Genomic DNA, 19,632 nt, shown 5'->3' on the forward strand with positions numbered 1-19,632 from the left:
TATTTTTCATGACGATCACGATCAATAATATCCCTCCGCTTTGGCTTAACGTTGAGTTCTGGGGCACCCTGTGATGGGTGAATCGAGTTAAACTCAAATTAGATTCAGAGAAGAAGTAATGTGAGCGTTTTTCCCATTGGGACACCCTGTACTTATACATTCTTTTATTTGTTCACTGATTTTTATTTAGTACACTAAAATTTTAGAAATTATCTAATATTTGTCTCTCCCAGGATAATCCAGAAATTTGCCTTAAAGCGGAATTTCGCTGCTTTAATTCTCACTGGAAAATAAAAGCTTATAGAAAAATATCGAAGTTTTAATTGAAAACCATAAATACGTGTCTTTTTCCGCGTGCTTTCGTCGAAGTAACATTTGAATACAAGATTACCCCAAGCGAACATATGTATGCAACCTGTACCTACAACATATATATCGCATTCTCGTAGCACGGCTGGAGAATTAAGTTTATGTCTTAGAGCGCAGTTATCCTCCAAGAAGTTTATTTTCTGCTTTTAATTAGGAAAGCTCTATTCATATAAGACGCTATACACGTATAACTTTCACGACATATAAAATGATAATATCTAGCACATGCGCCCCCAACATTGCACTTGATTCGGAATTCTGAAAACAATTAAGTCCACATTTGCTGCGCGTACACTATTTGAATTTATACGATGTGTCCCGAATTTTGATTGTTTGGCCATCTGTTCTAAATATTAGCGATTCTGTATATGTGTCATAGATAGGTATTTATGATTTACATACCGAATAATAGCATTATGTAAGATTTGGTTGACTTAAACATAGGGAAACCGAGAAATGCGGGCGCAACAGTAACTGTGATTAATATCAGTTCCTAGTAAAATATTTGCATGCAAAAGAAAACTGTATGCAAAAATATCACTAATTTATGTAAAATTATACTAAATTAACTCGTTAATTTTATAATGAGTAGCATAGATTTTTTATGAAAATTAACCAGATTGGATCATGATTTTAAATATATAACATGTATTTAAAATGGAATGTTAGGTAAGCACAACAATATTGAAATTATTGGATATAAAATAAGTACACAAGGATAATTGTATATGAACATCAGAAGAGCTCAATGATATATTTTATACGATTTCAATCATAAAGAATGCAAATAGAAAAACGAGGAATAGTTTATTTATTTCACACGTTTTTTAATTAAGTTTTAATATTTATTTTAATCAATTTTATCTATCTCCCAGTTCAGTGTATACAAAATATTTCAATATTATTTTATGGGTGAATTTTGTCATCAGCTACGTCTGCTGAATTTCTAATATTTTGAAAGAAAAATGCGCGAAAAGATATTGCTTGTCAGGATTGAAATTGGAAATATCTAATTTGCATCCTCTACTTAATTCTTAAAAGTGAATCTAACGATTCCTATAAGTGATTATTTTGCTTCCATCATATTTCCGTTTTCAATAACAAGATGCTGCGAAAATTTACGCTACGCACCATCTGGCATTGGAATAATAGGAGGCGATTTTTTATAATTTTTCAAAATGAAACGATAAGATATTGCTCCTGTTTTTCCTAACATATTTACATATATTTCGTAATATTACGTATATATTATGAAATTCATTATCGTTTCATGTTATTGATATTTGGTGATAAAACAATAAACAATATTATCAGAGTATAATGATTGACTTCGAGGCAAAACCATTACAGAATTGTGGAATAATTTTACCTTTAGATTATTAAAAGATTGATTGATGAGGTGATATAAGCCAATATATGCAAATAAAAAACAAACTAGTGGGGTGTATGGCATCGTGCCTTAAGGCAAATTGCTGGAACTTCCCGTATCGTAACAAAATGTTCATGGAATACTGAATGTTTTGAAATAGATTATTATTAATATTGTAACATTGTCTAATATTTATAAGAATTATATAAACTGAATTGCAAAGTTGAAATTATTTGTTCAAAGTATATTAGAACTTTAGGCAGAATTAAAAATAAAATCTGAATTATTTCCGATATACAAAATTTTTTTTTGAAAAAAAAAAGTTGATACAAAAGATTTTTTTTCTCAAAAATCAATTATTTTGTTAAGACAAGCAGAAACCTCTTTGAATCATTTAAATCGGATGCTTAGTTTCTCAAAATTTGCCCTTTTTTACACATTTAGCTCCGTATCTTCAAAATGGCTGGGCCTGCCTTTGCCAAAAACTAATAAACACTTCTCCCAATTATTATTAATTGAATGTCTTTTAGATCTGTTTTTTAGATTTCTATTTTCTGCACTCTTTGCTCTTTATCTCCGTAACGGCTGGACCTGCCTTTGCCAAAAACTAATCAGCTCTTTTCCCTATTAATATGAACCCAATGTTTTTTGAACCATTCAAATCGGTTGATCCGTGCGCCCGAAAACGTGACTGGAAATTTGTATCCATACATACATACACACACACATTTCTGAGGTATGCCAAAACGTTCAGAAACCTTCAAAACGTCGAGAAATATAAAAATTTTCAATTTCGATAATATTAATAATAATAATAATTACAATAATATAAGATACTTAAATTTGTTAAAATATCATAAAATAACCTAAAATTTGTTAATATTGTAAAAGTATTGTAAAGCTTATTAAAATTACTTATTAAATTTTTAAAAACACTTGTAACAAACAAACTAGTTATATTTAAAAAAAAATATAATTAAGTAAATATAAATAGGTTTATAGTAAATAAATTAAGTAATAAAATAGCTAATAATTAATTAAATTATATTAAATCTATAAAATATTGACTTAAGCCTTATCATAATATTAAATATTATACCGATGGCTTGTAAAATAAATAAATAAATAAATAAATATGTGACTTTCAAGCTACCCCGGCCTATAATGTTCTCACTTCTAGGTATACAAATGTTATTTCAGGTTCAAAATCCTAGCACAGGTAATAAATATTGATCAATGTTATAAAATTAAAATTTATGTGTCAATTGGTAAAATATAAAAAAAAATGGAATTTGACCTGCAACTTACCCAGGTCCATAGAGTCACCGAAGTCACCCCTTAAAACCAATTCAGATATACCCTGTATAAAACAAATATATCAGACTTAATCAAAGTCCACTACCTTCTTCTAGCTCTTTTACTACTCCTTTATAGTACCTTGCAGGCAGGTCGTGTACATCGCAGCGGTAAGTTCCACAACTGTAATTAATTAGGAGTGATCTGTAAGGCTGAACCCCGAATCATTGTGGCTCGCACCGCCTGCCATGTGCTCTATATATTCTAGTCTAATAGCGATCAGACTGGGATCAAAGTTAGATGAGTCCGAGTGCAAATAGACCGACTCGCAAATAAACGGACACCGAAACTTTTCATCGAAATTAGTTGACAAATGTACACCTCAAATCTAACACCAAGGGATAAGTGGAAGAACTAGACCCAAGAATGTAGAGGATCTATGGGTATATACAAACGGATGCTATATATAAGCTCTGTTCATTGGTCTTTAGTATTGATATTGCTTTTCTGGTTTTAGATTTGTTTTTCATATTTTTTGTTTCCTAACTATGTTATTTAATATTGGTTTTTGTAATTGTATTTCATTTGATGATTGATTGATATATTTCATATGTTCAGTTAGGCCAAAAATTAAGCTAAATTATTTGAAGTCATTTGTCAAACTTAACGTAGGTTAATCTTTGGGTTTTTTATATAAATACTGCACAAAAAAACAGAAATTCTGAATGTTATTGAAAATGAAAAATTAAAAATTTTTATTTTCATCTTTTGTTTAATAAGTGGACGAATGCCTAAAAAACCTTTTATTCCACTTCTAGAAATGGATTCTAAAAAATCTGAATTGTTAAATAGTATAAATCATTGGAAGTCTATACTTATTAAGTTGGCAACTAAGTAAGTGCGGCCTTCGCTATTAGATGGTTTTACTTAAGTTTTTAGGTTTGCTGACGTAGTTCAAAATTCAGATTTTGTTGATCAAGTTGTTAAATACTTAGTATCAAACAGATTTTTATCAACAGTAAAATAGTTATCGTTTGACATGCGTTGAAAGATGAAAAATTTTATCTTATTTTGATTTTTTATTTCTGCAAATGGAAAATGTCATCTTAAGCTCATTAAAAGTTTTGAGCTGTTATTGATGACAAAGTCTTAAATAAAGTGGGATGTGAAAAAGGCTCTGATCGTCCAGTTGAAGTTGATCATCCAACCGATGATCAATATCTAAATTCTGATATCTACATGGAAGAATTAATAAAATTAAAGAACAAAAATCGACAAAAATATTGGAAGCTTAGTTGGGATATTTTTACCACATATAGTTTTGACCTTTTGACCTTGAATCTTACTTTTACATTTTGTTTCGATCTTAAGCAACCTTTTTGAATGATAAATAATTTATTGAATTTGATGAAGTGAAATTGTATCTGATTCAGTTGTTTGATAATAAAAGTTTTATGGAAGTGGGATACTGATTCTGCTTGAAATTTGACAAAAATATTCATCAATGAACAATGCATTACAGAGAGAAGTTTCAATTTAAAAATAGAAAAAGTCATTTTTCTCACAAAAATCTGCTTACTTAGTTGCCAACTTTATATATTAGATATTTTATATTCTCTGCATAAATAAATAAAAAAAAATTGTTTCAAGGTAGGTATCCCAATATTGAAAATATCGTTTTGAATACATAAAAACATTGTTTTATTGATAAAAGCATATTTTTCAATCCATAATGCATTTTCTACTCTTCCTCAAAATTCTCATGCAGCAGTGCAACATGTAATTTAAAATATGGTATGCAGGAAACGTTCTGTTGTAAATAAATAACTTACAACTCGAAAAGGAAAGAATACACAAAAACCGCTTCTTTGATATCTTTGTGTACTGAAAATTGTATTATACAGCAATATAAATAGAGTAAATACTTGCAAGGAATATTTTATATACGCTTTATAGAAATTCCATTACCACTACTGATAAATCACCATAAATACTATTACTGCGATGCACACATGATAAGACAACATCTTTGGAATATAAATTTCCTTATACTTGACTGAAAAAACCAAAAAACGATTGTTTCCTGATCCATGAATGGATTTGTAGATTGATCCCTTTACAGGAGAAAAAAATCCGGGAATAGCATCAGAGAAATATCTCGCATGACTTAATTTTATGAAACGCTGAATATTTCTACATTTTTATATGGTACGATTGGCATTTTTATAGAAAGAAATAATGAAAAATAATAGAAACGTGATATAATAAATAGATTGAAAGGGGAAGTCAGACTTTAAAGGAATGAATATTTTAATTTGATTATTCAGTAAATCTTTAAAATTATTTTATATAATCATCTACTGTGTTCATAGATGAAATGTTCAAGCAATTATGTTATTTTATGATTATATAAAGAGATATATTTTTTGTATGAATTTTTCCTACATAGCTATGCATAATTAATTCTAAACCCTGGTCACTACACTGCAAAGTTTTTATCTACCTCACACAATTTTTACATAGTTTTGCATTTCGTTTCCGAGGCTTAAATTTAATTTTCGAAGTGAGTATGCCGCATTAAAATTCTGCTGGTGGCTCCTGTGAGCAAAGTTCAGATTTAGATTTCGAGTTGGACGTTTCCAAATGCATTTCGTTCGTCCAGACTCGTATCTTCTTTGACGTGCGATTGACCTATCATAATTGAATTGGTCTTTCGGATTACCCTCTTTCATCCTCCGTGTGCTATCTGGATATCGATGGATCTGGATCAGCCGAATAGACCTTTGATGATACAGAAGCCTTTTGCAATTCCGAATTACTCATTCGAGAATGTTTAAAGGTGTTTTTTTTATTTGGTTCTTTGAATTTCTTTTCGGGTAATCATTGAACTATATACACATTTGCCACTTACATATCATACTTCCAAATTTATTTCATTTAGACCAAAAGCTTTACTTGTTTAGTTACTAAAGACAAACCATGATAAATACAAGCAGAAAATTTAGAAATAAAAAAATATGTTAATAGAAGCATTTTGCAATTCCTAAGTACTCAGTCAAGAATGTTAAAAGCTGTTTTCTTAATTTGGTTATTTGAATATCTTTTCAGGTAATCACTGGAGTATATACACGTCTGCCACTTACATAACTTATTTTCACATAAATTTCATTCAGTCCATAGGCTTTACTAGATTAGTTACCAAAGAAAAAAAACATAACAAATAAAAGCAGAAAATTTAAAAGTGGATAAAGAAATTGTTACCACATTGTAATTGGCAGCACATCTTTCGAACAGTATGTTTTTTATTTATTTTTAATTTATTTTTATTCAATTATCTCATTCAAAAATTATTTTAATTTTAACAAATTTTTCCTCATAAATTACTTTCCCTCAATGTAAAATTCTATAAAATACAACTTCACAACCATAATTTCAATTTGCCCGATATAAATCTTCGAACGTTAGAAATAAATTCTAAAGGCAAACTTAATAAAAGCCTGTTTTAACGGCCGTTTCACTTTGATAAATATCACCAACATTTTTCATTACATTATGAGTGAAAATAAATCATGAAAATTAAATTATTTGCTTAGATATTGAAAAAATACATTTGCGAAGAGAGATGTCATTGATAGCATATTAACATTTCCTAATTGATATTAACAATTTTATTGATCATGGCCTCTAAAATACATAAATAATCAAGTCGTTGTATAATAGAATAGTTAAACATATATAAAGTCTGTTATAAATTCATATAAAAACATACTGAAGAAATGTTGAATTACATATAAAAAAGGAATGCCAAGTATGATATAAATATTTTCAATAATGATATATACCAAAAGTAATATAAGTAGTAATAGTAATGAAAATATAATCAATAAAATTCTCATTGATAAATTCATTACTAGCTAACATTGTAAATGTGAAAAACTTGGAATATTGTCATTATATATTTTAGTTAACGTTTGATATATGATTTTCAAATAAAATAGTGAATCGTAATATAGAAGAGCAAAAATCTGCATAGCAAACTCGAATGATTAGAGAATACTCAAACAAAGAACTGATTTAGAAAAGTTTAAAAATGTTGATAGAATTAATTTGAGGCTTTAAATGATAACAGTAAAGCTTTTATTAATAATACAAGTGTGTTACAAAAACAAGTACTTACAGTTAGAATCCTTTTTTACCATCGCAAAAATGTACATTTCCATCGCAGAAATAAATTTATGTCTGCTCAACAAACATTCGTTACACCAACTTAATAAGCCCATTTTAACGACCGAGTTGCGTTGATAAATATCCTGGCTCGGTCGTCAAATATAAATCATATAAATTAAATTATTTCGTCCTCGATTCATCATAATGCAAAACTTTTGGCGTCTACTCTGAATAAGAACGTTTTCTTGAAAGAAACCGAGATTTTGCATAAGTTGTTTAAATTGATCGAAACACGTCAACATCTTGGACGTCGCGTTAAGCCGAGTTGCCTTGTCGTTTCGCACGTTCAGAGAATTTGTCGTAAGAAAAGACGTATTTAAAATGAGAAAAATACACATTATATTCAAAAAAAAGAGTGCGCGTAAGGATCACACGCGATTGAAGTAAAACTTTTAATATTGTATGAGTAGGCAATTAAGATAAAAATAAAAAAAACATCATATTTGAATTTTAAAAATCATCTTTTAATAATCATATAACATCAATAATAATAAGATCTCCTGAGCATCGGCACAGCTGTCCTACTGATATTAAGAGTTTGAATATGATGTGAAGCTTTCTTCCTAATTTTGTTACCTATCTTACCGGGAAATTCAAACCATAAACGTAGAAGTTCATCATTATCGCCACGTTCTATGTACACTAATTTTCCCACACAACCATTAGCTAAGCCATCACTTACATCAATATTAGTTGTTATTATGTAAAATTTATTCAGAACTAAAATTATTTCATACGGCAAAGCCCCGGTATCAATAACCGATTTTGTGAAACTGCTGACGAATGTATGATTGTTGATCTGTCGCATGGCAACCTACATAAATATCCGTGGCAGTAGATATTATTTGTCTTCAACGAGATTCAGTATAAATTTATTATATTTCATGACACATTTATTCTCTAAGAAAAGTCTTATTCCATGCGGACATAACATAAAAAACGTGATTCAATTAATGCAAGTTCATATAGGGTTTAGCGCTCGACTTACGCATGACATGACGGGAGTGGATACTCGCGACATCAGCGCTTACGACGTCGTAGTGTTCAACTTCACATTGGCGTTTTCGTTGCATTTGTACGGATTTACACCCGTGTCGCGCCTAAAAATTTTTACACCCATATCGCGCCTAAAGAAGTTTTACTTCAAAATCCATATAAGATGTGGGCGATGTCGTAAGCTCCGAATTTAATTTAATTAAATACGTTTTTTAACTATTAAAGTGTCCCAGACGACGCGTCTCTAGGCCACGTATTTTCTTTTCCAGGAGATTTAATCTCTGACATGTCTGGCGGGTCCAACGTGTTTTTTGTTGAGGAAAATATATAAATTTAAAATAGAAAATAAACCAGAGATATTTAAACAAGGATTGCTTTCTGCAATAAAAAAGTGAAAAATTAATATTGAATTTTTGCTTATTCATATCCGCTAAATTTATTCAAATACTTATTTCCTTGACATTGCGCAGTAGTACTTCAAATAAAATATAATTAAATAAGTTACAAAAGATATTCAAACATTTGTTTCGAACGTAATTCAAGTTTGCTTAACCCTGAACTTTTATTAGAAAAGTTTGAGGTGATTAAATTTCAAATGATTCCGTGTATAATACTTCTTTTATTCCACAATTATTCACCGAAACTCAAACAATTAACATTTAATACAATAATATGAAATTTTATTATATTGTGAATGTTTCAGTCTTACAAAAATTAATTCGTTTTATATTCAAGATAATACAAATTGTAATTGAAATTGTTGTGAACTGAAATTGCTATTAAATTTCTATTGCCAGTTTGAGTTATGACTAGAATTAAACATTCAATAATAAATTAATTTAATATTAAAATCTAGTTATATATTGATATTATAAAAGAAGTAAAATTTTAATATGTTTGGGTGTGTTAGAAAAACATGCAAATAATACATTTTTGAATTTATTTAAAAACATATATATTTCTTCGGCTTGAATGAATTTTACTAAATTTAAAATTTTGAGCTATAAATATCACTTATTTTGTATTATATAATTTTGTTAACTAAAATTTGATTGAAGTCTTTGATAATAAATATTAACATTTATGTCAACCAGATTAGTGTAATAACATATAAGGATATAATTATAAATCTATTAGTACAAACAGAATACTCCGCTTTTACCATATGAGAATTAATTAATTTAATAGCAACAAAATATATCCAGTATTAGATTTCTATCCAATTTCAAATCTAATATAAAGTGCTTATAGATATTACAATATTAATAAATCATTACATTAATTAATAATTAATAATTTTATAAATATTATAAAATATTTTAGCAGGTAGTCTTCAATAGAATAAGTCAAAAAAATTTAAGAATTTAATGTATACTTAAAAATACATTCAAATACTAATGAAGAAAATTGTAGAGAGTTGAAAGACTTTGAATTTCTCACAAATGCATTGAATCTTAAAAAAATAATATTTTTAAATACTACAAAATTTTAGATATACTACTATTAGTATTCAGACAGATAAAAAAGACTAGATATAAATGCAATGGATACAAACGTTGTTGAAATATTGAAATATTCTCTATGAAAATTAGATATCATAAATATACAATAGACCGTACTAAATAATTCAATTATCTCCCATCAAGCCCAGATTTATGTCAACGTCAACATCAAAGAAATGGCTACTCATTAAATTAACTCTGACATTTTTTGCTGACAACTGGTATTATTCGGTTTGGTTAATTCCGAGTTATTAAATTTGATCGTTTCGCATGATTTTTTGCACGCAAAATGAGAAAAAAACGTAACACGCAATCCGGTTGATGTATTACCGCAAGAAAACTAAAAAGATTAATCTGGCACATTGCCACTTCTTTATTGGTTTCCTCGATGTTTTATTCGAGGATTATATTAGAGTAGTAATTGGTAGTTGGATTGTACATGACGAATTCATGTGAATAATTAGAAAAAATAAATTATTAGATATTTATTTTAAGATATGTACGTCTGTTCAAAAAGTACCCGGAATTTTCGTTTTTTCAAAAAAATATTTATTTATTCGTCTACATTAATGTGGTCCCCTTCAAAGTAGTCCCCCCCAGATATAATACACTTATGCCAGCGTTTTTTCCAATTTTCGAAGCACCCTTGATATTCACTTTTTGATATGTCCTTGAGCACTCTCAGCGATTTTCTTCAATCGAGGAAAACCGCCGTCCTTTCATGGGTCTCTTCAACTTTGGGAATAGGAAAAAGTCACACGGAGCCATATCTGGTGAATTTTTGCACTTTGCAACACTTTATTTCATTTTTTTACGCAAAATTTAATACAAATTCTTTGACTTTTCAATTCTTCCATTGTAAAAATCGCCGAGCTCAGAAAAACACGTCGAACCTTAGCGACTACCACAGACGCAGTAAACAGTGAATATAGCTGAAAATTTCATCATACTTTAGGGGCATGTATACCAACACAATAAAAAAAAAATTTTGACAATCAGACACTCCAGACCCGCGAAATTTAATTATTAGTAATTCCGGGTACTTTTTGAACAGACCACGTACATAGTCTATAACAGTTACTCCTAAAGTGATCAACATTTTCTTTAATAGCCCCCAAAAGATAACAATAAGAACTTTAAAACTGCTAGGCGTTCTTTTGCATAAATTCTATTATATTCACATTACCAAATAAAAGGAAGTTGTTTTAAACTGTTCAAACCTATACATTTTTATTTGATCTGAATGGTTATTTAATTTATCTGATATTTTTACTATAAGACATTTACAAGTAATTTGGAATTTCAGTAAGTTGACAAAAATAATTTAGTGCTTAAATCATCATTTATAATAATTTTATAAGTTAGAGCATGAGTGTAGCCTTAGTGTTTCATTATACACTATTTTTATTTAATATTGAGTTAATAACACTATTATAATGTATTCAATATAAACTCCTAAAAATATTATAAATCTTACCCCATTCTCATTTTCCCAATAACTCTAAATTTAGAAAAATATTTTTATCCACAGAAATATTCTAATCCTTACGAACAATTCTGCCGAAAAACCACATTCAAAACGCTCACTCTGCTCAAATATAAATATATTTATAGAGTAGACAATATTCATATAGGACATCACAAAAATACTATGTATATTTTTGTTGGAAAAAAACGTAGAATAAAATTAGGGGAGAGGGGATTAATAATCTTTTTTAAAAAACAATGATCTTAAAAAATTTTACATAAAAATTTGGTACTAATACGCAATTTTTTTTTGGCATTTTTGATATCAGAATTATTAAACTAACTAAATTAAAATTAAAATTATTAAATTTTGAAAATAACAACAATTGAACAAGAACGAGAATTCTTGAATATATACACATTTTTTTCTTAAAATATAAAGTACTATATGTCAAAGTTTATATGAACACATTCTGTAATTTGGTTTCCAAATATTATTTGAATATTATTAGTAAGTAGCCCCATAGTTAACCTACCTATATATTAAAAAAAATCATTACAATTTATCGAATACTAAAGATATATTATTTCAATATAGTATAGAAATTCCGGTGTAGGCTAGTTTTACTTCGAAACATATATTGATCTATATTTACAAGTTTAATAAATTTAAGTAGTGCAAAAATTGACCTGCAATCATTTGCTGGTATGTACTACCTAAATATGAAAAATTTGAGAAATTGAAATTGACAAGATTTGTCAATTTGAAGTTTGAGATAAAGCTTTGTTTATGATGAGCTTTGAATTTACTATTTTATAGTCACGATTTGTCTAAAGAGTGTGAAGAAAATTTAGTAAATGATAGCGTTGCTACAAAAATTCAAAAGAAATATAAAACAGAAATATTATGAAGTCACGACTTCGTACAAGTATAAACAACTGGAGGCAACAAATGGTGAAGAAGAATTGAACTCTGGTTGTTGTAACTCTAGATTATTATTATAGTTACTATACAAAAAAATTCAAAGTGTGTCGTTTACCCCCCGATTTCCCTATATGTAGATATATCGTGCCTACGCCACACTCTCGAAAAGATTCCAGAATACAATTTCCTTCCACGTCACGTTCCGCTAAGCCAGCAGCCCCTGAGCCCGTTACAAGAGCTTATCATTTGTGAGCTTTTTATGTGTCACCCTTTAGCTGCCTCTAGGTTTTATAGTCAAAGGAAGCACTGGATGATTTTCTTATGCTTGCCTATTATCGGTTTTTGCATACATCAAATATTATAATCTCGGCGTGCCCACATTCTGAAAGATTGTTGCGTAAGCACGAGGTCAATATGTTACACGATAGAAGAGATTATTGTCGAGAGAATGGAAGAAGACTGATGGGAACCGGAGATTTCACTTAAAATTTTATATGAACTCCAATAAAAAATAATAGACTTCTATCGAATATGAAATGCTCATACCTTTCAATCGTTAATATACAATATTTCAACTTGATATATATTTTATTTCTGTTACATCTCACTTTATTTTATAAAATCCTAAATATTTCCACGATCTTGTTTCAGAAAGTTAGTCACTTCTGCTGTATATTATCGTGGTGTTTTCCATATCATCAAGGCGTTTCGTTCGAATTGCTTTTATAACGAATTTATACGCATCGCTTTATTTATTCATGTCATATTTCTGCTACACGTTTATTATCAAGAATGTCTACGAGTCGCCCGTAATTCTACAATGCAAATTGCGCGACTCCCAGCGCTACGCGGCGACCCGGGTCCCGCGGCTGACAGAATTCGGTCGTACTTCTTAATAGACGGGGAGTAGACATAAAAATAAACCAAAAAATTAAAAAAAAAAAATATTTATACTGAGTATTTTTTAAGACACATGTTTTTATAAAACCAATGACAAGCAATACGATTCTTTTTGAAAAATTGGGAAAAAGATTGAATTCATATACTTCCATCTCGATTGAAGTTTTCAAAAAATATAAATATTTGTTAGAAGATTTATTTTGTAATATTATCAACTATACTGAGTCAAAAATTTTTTTTAACATGATCGCAGACGTGAATGCTATAGCATTCATTTTCATTGTGATGCAGAATGACTTCAGTGCTATAGCTTTCAAATTTTAAGTCAATTCTTTTGAATTTAATTTTTATAACCTTACATTTTTGTAATTATTATACCTGCAAAGGTAATGATCAAGTGATTCTTTAGGTATTTTTTGCATTATGTAATTTTTCCCGTGGTTACTAATTAGCTTAGGCAAGCATATTTCCTAAAATAAAATCTAAATACTGGACGTGGATGCTATAGCATTCATTAAAATATGATGATTTGACTACCCTTACAAACGACATATAATTTTAACAGAAAATTGTATTTATTTTTAATTTATCAATTAAATGATAATGTTTAATTATCAATAAAATTCGTGAATATATCCTTCAAATACATACTGCAACTAAATTTGACTAAATATTTAACATGGCAGAATTTTAAAACAAATGATTTGCGTGTTAAAATTTACTAATATTTTTTTTAATATTTGTGTCTATTATTCTAGCCCTAGTATTAACATTTCAGAGGACGCATTGTTTAACAACAATTCCCAAACCCTCAAAAATTCCGAAACAAGAACAAGTTCAAGTAGAATATTTTAATGCTTATTCAAAGGGATTTTGGGAACATTCCTCCCGACTTCTATATAAATCATGTTATATTACGCTGTCGCAGTGTATAATTTTGTTTATTCTGAACTTTTTTGTATTTCGTATTCGACTGTGAGTAATAAGTTCTCGTAATTTAAGGAGACCGATGGTGAGATTTTGGACTGATCATAAAAGTATATAGAGGTTGGGAAAATATTTATTTAACATAGTATCGGGTGAATTTGAATGTGGAAGTTGCGTTGGCGTACATGATCAATTGTGAAAAACATATTCTTGGTTACTTTTACATAAGTTTACTTAATATTCTCTTAGGTACAATGATAACTAGCTGTAAGTTGCATTTTGCCTTATGGTTAGTTCCATAAACTTCCCTATAAGTGTAAATAATTGATTTCATCAATAATTCATTTCTATCAAATTTACCTATCTACCTGCCTACCTGCCGAACTGTTGACCTGTTTACCTGTCTACTTGTCTAACATTCCCAACTTGTGGACAAAAAGTGGTATCAACGTTCATTTTAGATTTTATAGCGATTACTATAACTTACCCTACGGGAAATAAAATGTAATTAAAAGTAATTGTAAAATTTTTACAATTTTAAATGAGTATAACTTTCAACCTTGTGCAGAATTTTGAGGTTGACTGGTGGTGAAATAGACTTTAATATGATGAACTTGATGATGAACATTGTATTTAATGTTCGAATGCTTTTTTTCAGCTCCTTTTTCAGAAGCGAAATTTGTGCAGCTACTATGATTATTATAAAATTACTATCCTTTTAATATTAACTATGAATAAGCTTGACAAGAGCCTGAAATAATATCTATTATTATTGATTACGGCTTGCTTATGAATAAATAAATAAATAAATAAATAAAACAAAAGAAGTTGTTTGTATTTTATATCGAGCATATGTTTTACAATGTAGCTGAACACAAATAAATATGGAGTCAAATCGCAAAAAATTGAAAAAAACGACAAAAGCTTTGATCTAGTAATTCTTCTGCAAGATATTCACCTATTTTTGGATACTAAACAATCTATTACCATACCTTAGATAAAACGAAAAGAAATTACAAATTTTATGAAGATACCATTACTGGCCATTTACTATGTCTATTTATTCAAGAGATTTTGCTGTGTTTCTTTCTCTACACTAAAAGCAAATATAGATAACTATGTCAACTATCCCATTTGCATTAAATATCCTGATCCAATCCGCAATCGGTGATAGGCGCGTATTGATAATTTCGGTCACAGTGCAGCGCATCCGCGGTTTTTGCGGACGCGTCGCCAAAGCCTAGTCGCCCCAAAGCCAACCATCGAAATCCATGCAATATTCGGGAACATGAAAGAGTAACCCTTTTGCCATATATTGGATTTGCAGCATTTCCAAGCGATGATGTTAAACCGCCGAGCCGTGCATCGTACATTATCGCCAGGGAGAGAAACACAGAAGCATCTGACAGAAACCGCAACGCAAAACCGCACCCAAATCCATCCACATACATCAGAATATAAACGCTGGGGAGGTGGATAGAGGAAGTATTTTTTGGGATCCACACATTAATTTATTAGTCGTTAATTCCTCTTTAGTTCAGAAACAAATTAAATATTATTGATAGTGTTCTATCTACATCCTTCTACTCCAAATAAAAAACAATTTTTTATTGAGCCGTGATTCAGTTACTAGCTTGGCTTAGTTATTAGCATATCAACCTATTACATACTCCAAGGATTTTGTAAATTCATTCAGATCAGAATAAATCGGAGCGAACAAGACATATGTTGAGAAATTGTTTTTGAAGTTCACTCCTAAATTCTTAAGACGTTAACTCTACTTTACCGTATAATTGTTATTAAATTTAGTTGATACCTAAAATAGAAATCATACTTATGTTCTTAACTCTTAATGGTTTGCAACAACCATGAGCTTTATCGAATTATATAATGAAATTTTGCATTTTCATTAAAAAACATTAAGCTACTAATTTTAGTGTTACATTATAAATTGTTCTCGATACAAATAAAGCAGTGATATTGTTAGCAAGCAATTACTACGGAATAGTGGATAAACTCTTTTAACCAGATTGCGATTCTCTGTGCAAATAAAATCTGCTGGTAGAAGTCCAGGAATAAACTTGTTTATTTACAATCCTGCAACTGCAGCGGCTCTCTATTTACTCTGAGCTGCTCTAACGCGGGTTGATTTACGACTCTGATCAATATTATATTTTTATGAAATTGCTTGGTTGTATAAAGTTTTATGGAAGACTAATTTATTTTTTATTTTTTGAATATACTCCATGTTTTTTGTGTAATAGAATGAATAAAAAAACTAAGTAATTCTGCAAAAGATAACTACATCTAAAAATATTGCAACCTATTGATATCTGCGCAATTTATATTTTCAGTTGTGCAGAAAAACTTAAATTAAAACCGAAAATCTAGTGCAATTCATTCCGTTTTCCAACTCATTATATCTAAAAATAACTCCATATTATAGCGCTAATAATGAAACTTTCTCAAGTCAATTGGTAGCACACACCGTGGGCGTATTTCACTCGTAAGTTTCTATTGCAATATACTCCCATTATAATTCCTGGCACGGTGTTCTTCGACATAGGAGCAACAGAAGCGCCCCTGCCTCGCAACAACAAGGGATGAGGGTTGTCCCAACCCCAACCCATGACCGCTTGAACAAATGTATGTATGTGCGTGCATATTAACAACTCGTGACAGTGTTATATAGTTACATCGCGCTATATATCTACGCGTAGCTCGTAGAGGTGAGAAAAGGTAGATAATGGATTTATTTTGTCGACATTAATAATAAACGTAAAAATAATTCAATATGATGGTAAAGTATTTATGATTTCTTTTCACTCAGATGCCACCGCTCCGGCGACAAAATACGTATTGCAATGTGCGAGTGGAAAGGGTTGAATATGAATTTTGTAAAAACATATAGAAATTGTATTTAAAAATCAGATTTATAAAATCAATGGCAATAAATTATTTTGTTTCATTCCAAAACCCAACTCGAAATTCATGCTGCGACATCACTCCCCTTGGCCACAAATAATACTAATGTGTGTCATTTATCCTGTGAATAACAATATCATATCAATTGTTAAACTAAGAAGATCTCATTGGAGTTCTTCTTACATCGCTTTCAAATTTAGCTCATAGTATCTTTATATATTTATGATTGCTCAATAAAACAGAGATACAAAAATAAAATAAAAAAAAATTATCCTGTAAAAATGAATCAAACTTCAACTCAAAACGCATGGGAAAGTTATTAAATTTTTAATATGCAACAGTAACTGTAATTGTAACTTTTAAATAGCAGGATTCACTCCTGCGCATTTTTTCGTTTACAATTATCCTATATGTATATTAATAGCAAAGTCAAAGCAATCTATTTAATTATTTTGCAAAGCACTACATCAAATTGTTCTATTCATTCAGGGAATGATAATTTTGACTAGATATTGGGTTGACATCAATTTCAGGTTGATGAGCCCTAACTACTTGTCAACAAAATTAATATTGTGGCAGAAATAGAATCTAGCTATATAATTTGCGCGTGGAATTAAATTAGTATTCATACATATAAACCCTGATCATAATTTACTTGATAAATTATATTAAATAAATTTCACTTGATAGTACGAGATATTATTTAGAGTGGTTTGCTATAAAATGAGTATACCATCTATTATAATAACCAAAATTTCAATTATGTGATTATGACTAGGGAATGCAATACCGGTATACCGGTAAACCGCCCGATTTTTCGGCGGTAATTTTACCGGTATTTATTCCAAAAATACCGGTATTTTCGGTATTTTTACATAAGCGCTATTTGATACATAAATACCCTAAAGTTTCGGAACAAATTTATCTTTAAATTCCATAATCGCATAAACAGCTATATCTTCAAGTGATTCTATATGATAAACAAATGTCAAATATTATCTCAACTCGTCATTAAACTGAATATTTATTGCTTTCCAAAGGGCTTCAAATCGTGTTACAATAAATAGAATTGGACTGATAGATAACGATGTTTGTTTCATCTTTTGTAAAAATGTAACGGTTTTTTAAGTGATATTTGTCCCAAAATATTTTATATCATACAGATTACCCCTGCGCAATCATTATTTTTTTCTAACTTTATACATAATAATTATGATACTTACTAAATATTTTTACTTCTTATTACAATTATAAAATATTATTTTTCGAAAAGGTTTCGAAGTTTGAAAATACTATAAAAGCATCACATTGTTTTAAATAACAATACTCAACAATTATATTATATTATTTATCTCGACAAAGAATCCGATCTTAAACTAATGTAGAAAAATTATTTTTTTAAAATATTGGAGATTATGCTAATTAAACACATCGAATACAGACAATACAGTTTATTATAATAAGGTAATATGATATTTTATGAGTTTTTTGTCTTTCTTACTCATAAGTTTGTTTTTAGTGAAAAGTACTCAATATACTCGATAATGATAATGAATTAATTAAATTGCATATACTTTTGATAAATTATTATTTAAAAAAATAAACTTATTGTTTTATTTTATTGTTTATTTCAATATAGTTGTAGTTGTATATACATTTTTTTATATTTGTACTAGTAACTTTCAATTTTGTTTACGTCTGTTTAAGATAATAAAAATACCGGTGATTTACCGGTATTCCGATTTTAAAATGAAAAATTACCGAAATACCGGTATTGAAATTTTCCATCGGTATTGAATTCCCTAATTATGACTATCATGCCTATGTTCCGTACCGAATTCTCAGGAAGCATAACCATACAGAATCTTACAAATTCCAGATTGATGCCACCTGTCAACAGTAACTGTCAACAACATTAATAACGCAGTACAATTAATGTCTGTAGAGAATTTCATGTAAACATCTATAATAACACGTCCGTAGTATTATATCAATATTCATACATATAAACAATGATTTAATCGATCACCATTTACCAACACGAGTTGGTCGCATGCAGTAACATTAACTAACTAACCTGGCAGCCGGGGGCAGATATAAACAGTCAACTACGGTATCAGGTAGTCGGCATCTATATGAAGATAGTCCCGCGGGTTGATTCCGGACCATTTATCAGGAGCCTTTAGGTAAAGACAATGGTAATGGTCAGAGGGTAGTTTGATAAAGTAATGCCTGAAATATTAAAAAAAACATGTTTAGTTCAATGCCAGGATGATAATCGGAGTAGATATATTAGTTCTATAAGTTATGATTTGTGTGGCTCCATTAATATACAGCCACACACAGCAAATTAAAGAGAAAACAGAAAGTCGACTATTTGCGATTTTGAGTCAGCTTTGAGTTTATTATTAATTAAATAATTTCCACATTAGTACCAATCCATGATCAAGAATAAAAAAAAATCATATTCGGTTAAGGGGTTATGGGTACTTGGAATTTTTGAAAAATCGATTTTTATTTTTTTTTTGCATTTACATTAAGTGTAATATCTTGAAAATGTTCTCTGAAAATTCCAAGTTGATCCGACGATTACTTTTGAGTTATTGGACTCTTATTCTCCTTCACCTCCTGATGTTTTAAAAGCTTTTAAACCAATTTACGACGATTTCAGCAATGATAATTTATTTTCAAGATGGTAGTTCAAGATTGAATCCATAATCAGAAAAAAT

The sequence above is a fragment of the Ctenocephalides felis genome, unplaced genomic scaffold (assembly GCF_003426905.1).
Source record: "Ctenocephalides felis isolate EL2017-DRISC unplaced genomic scaffold, ASM342690v1 CF-g0.4_SCAFFOLD_01492, whole genome shotgun sequence".
Lineage (NCBI taxonomy): Eukaryota > Metazoa > Arthropoda > Insecta > Siphonaptera > Pulicidae > Ctenocephalides > Ctenocephalides felis.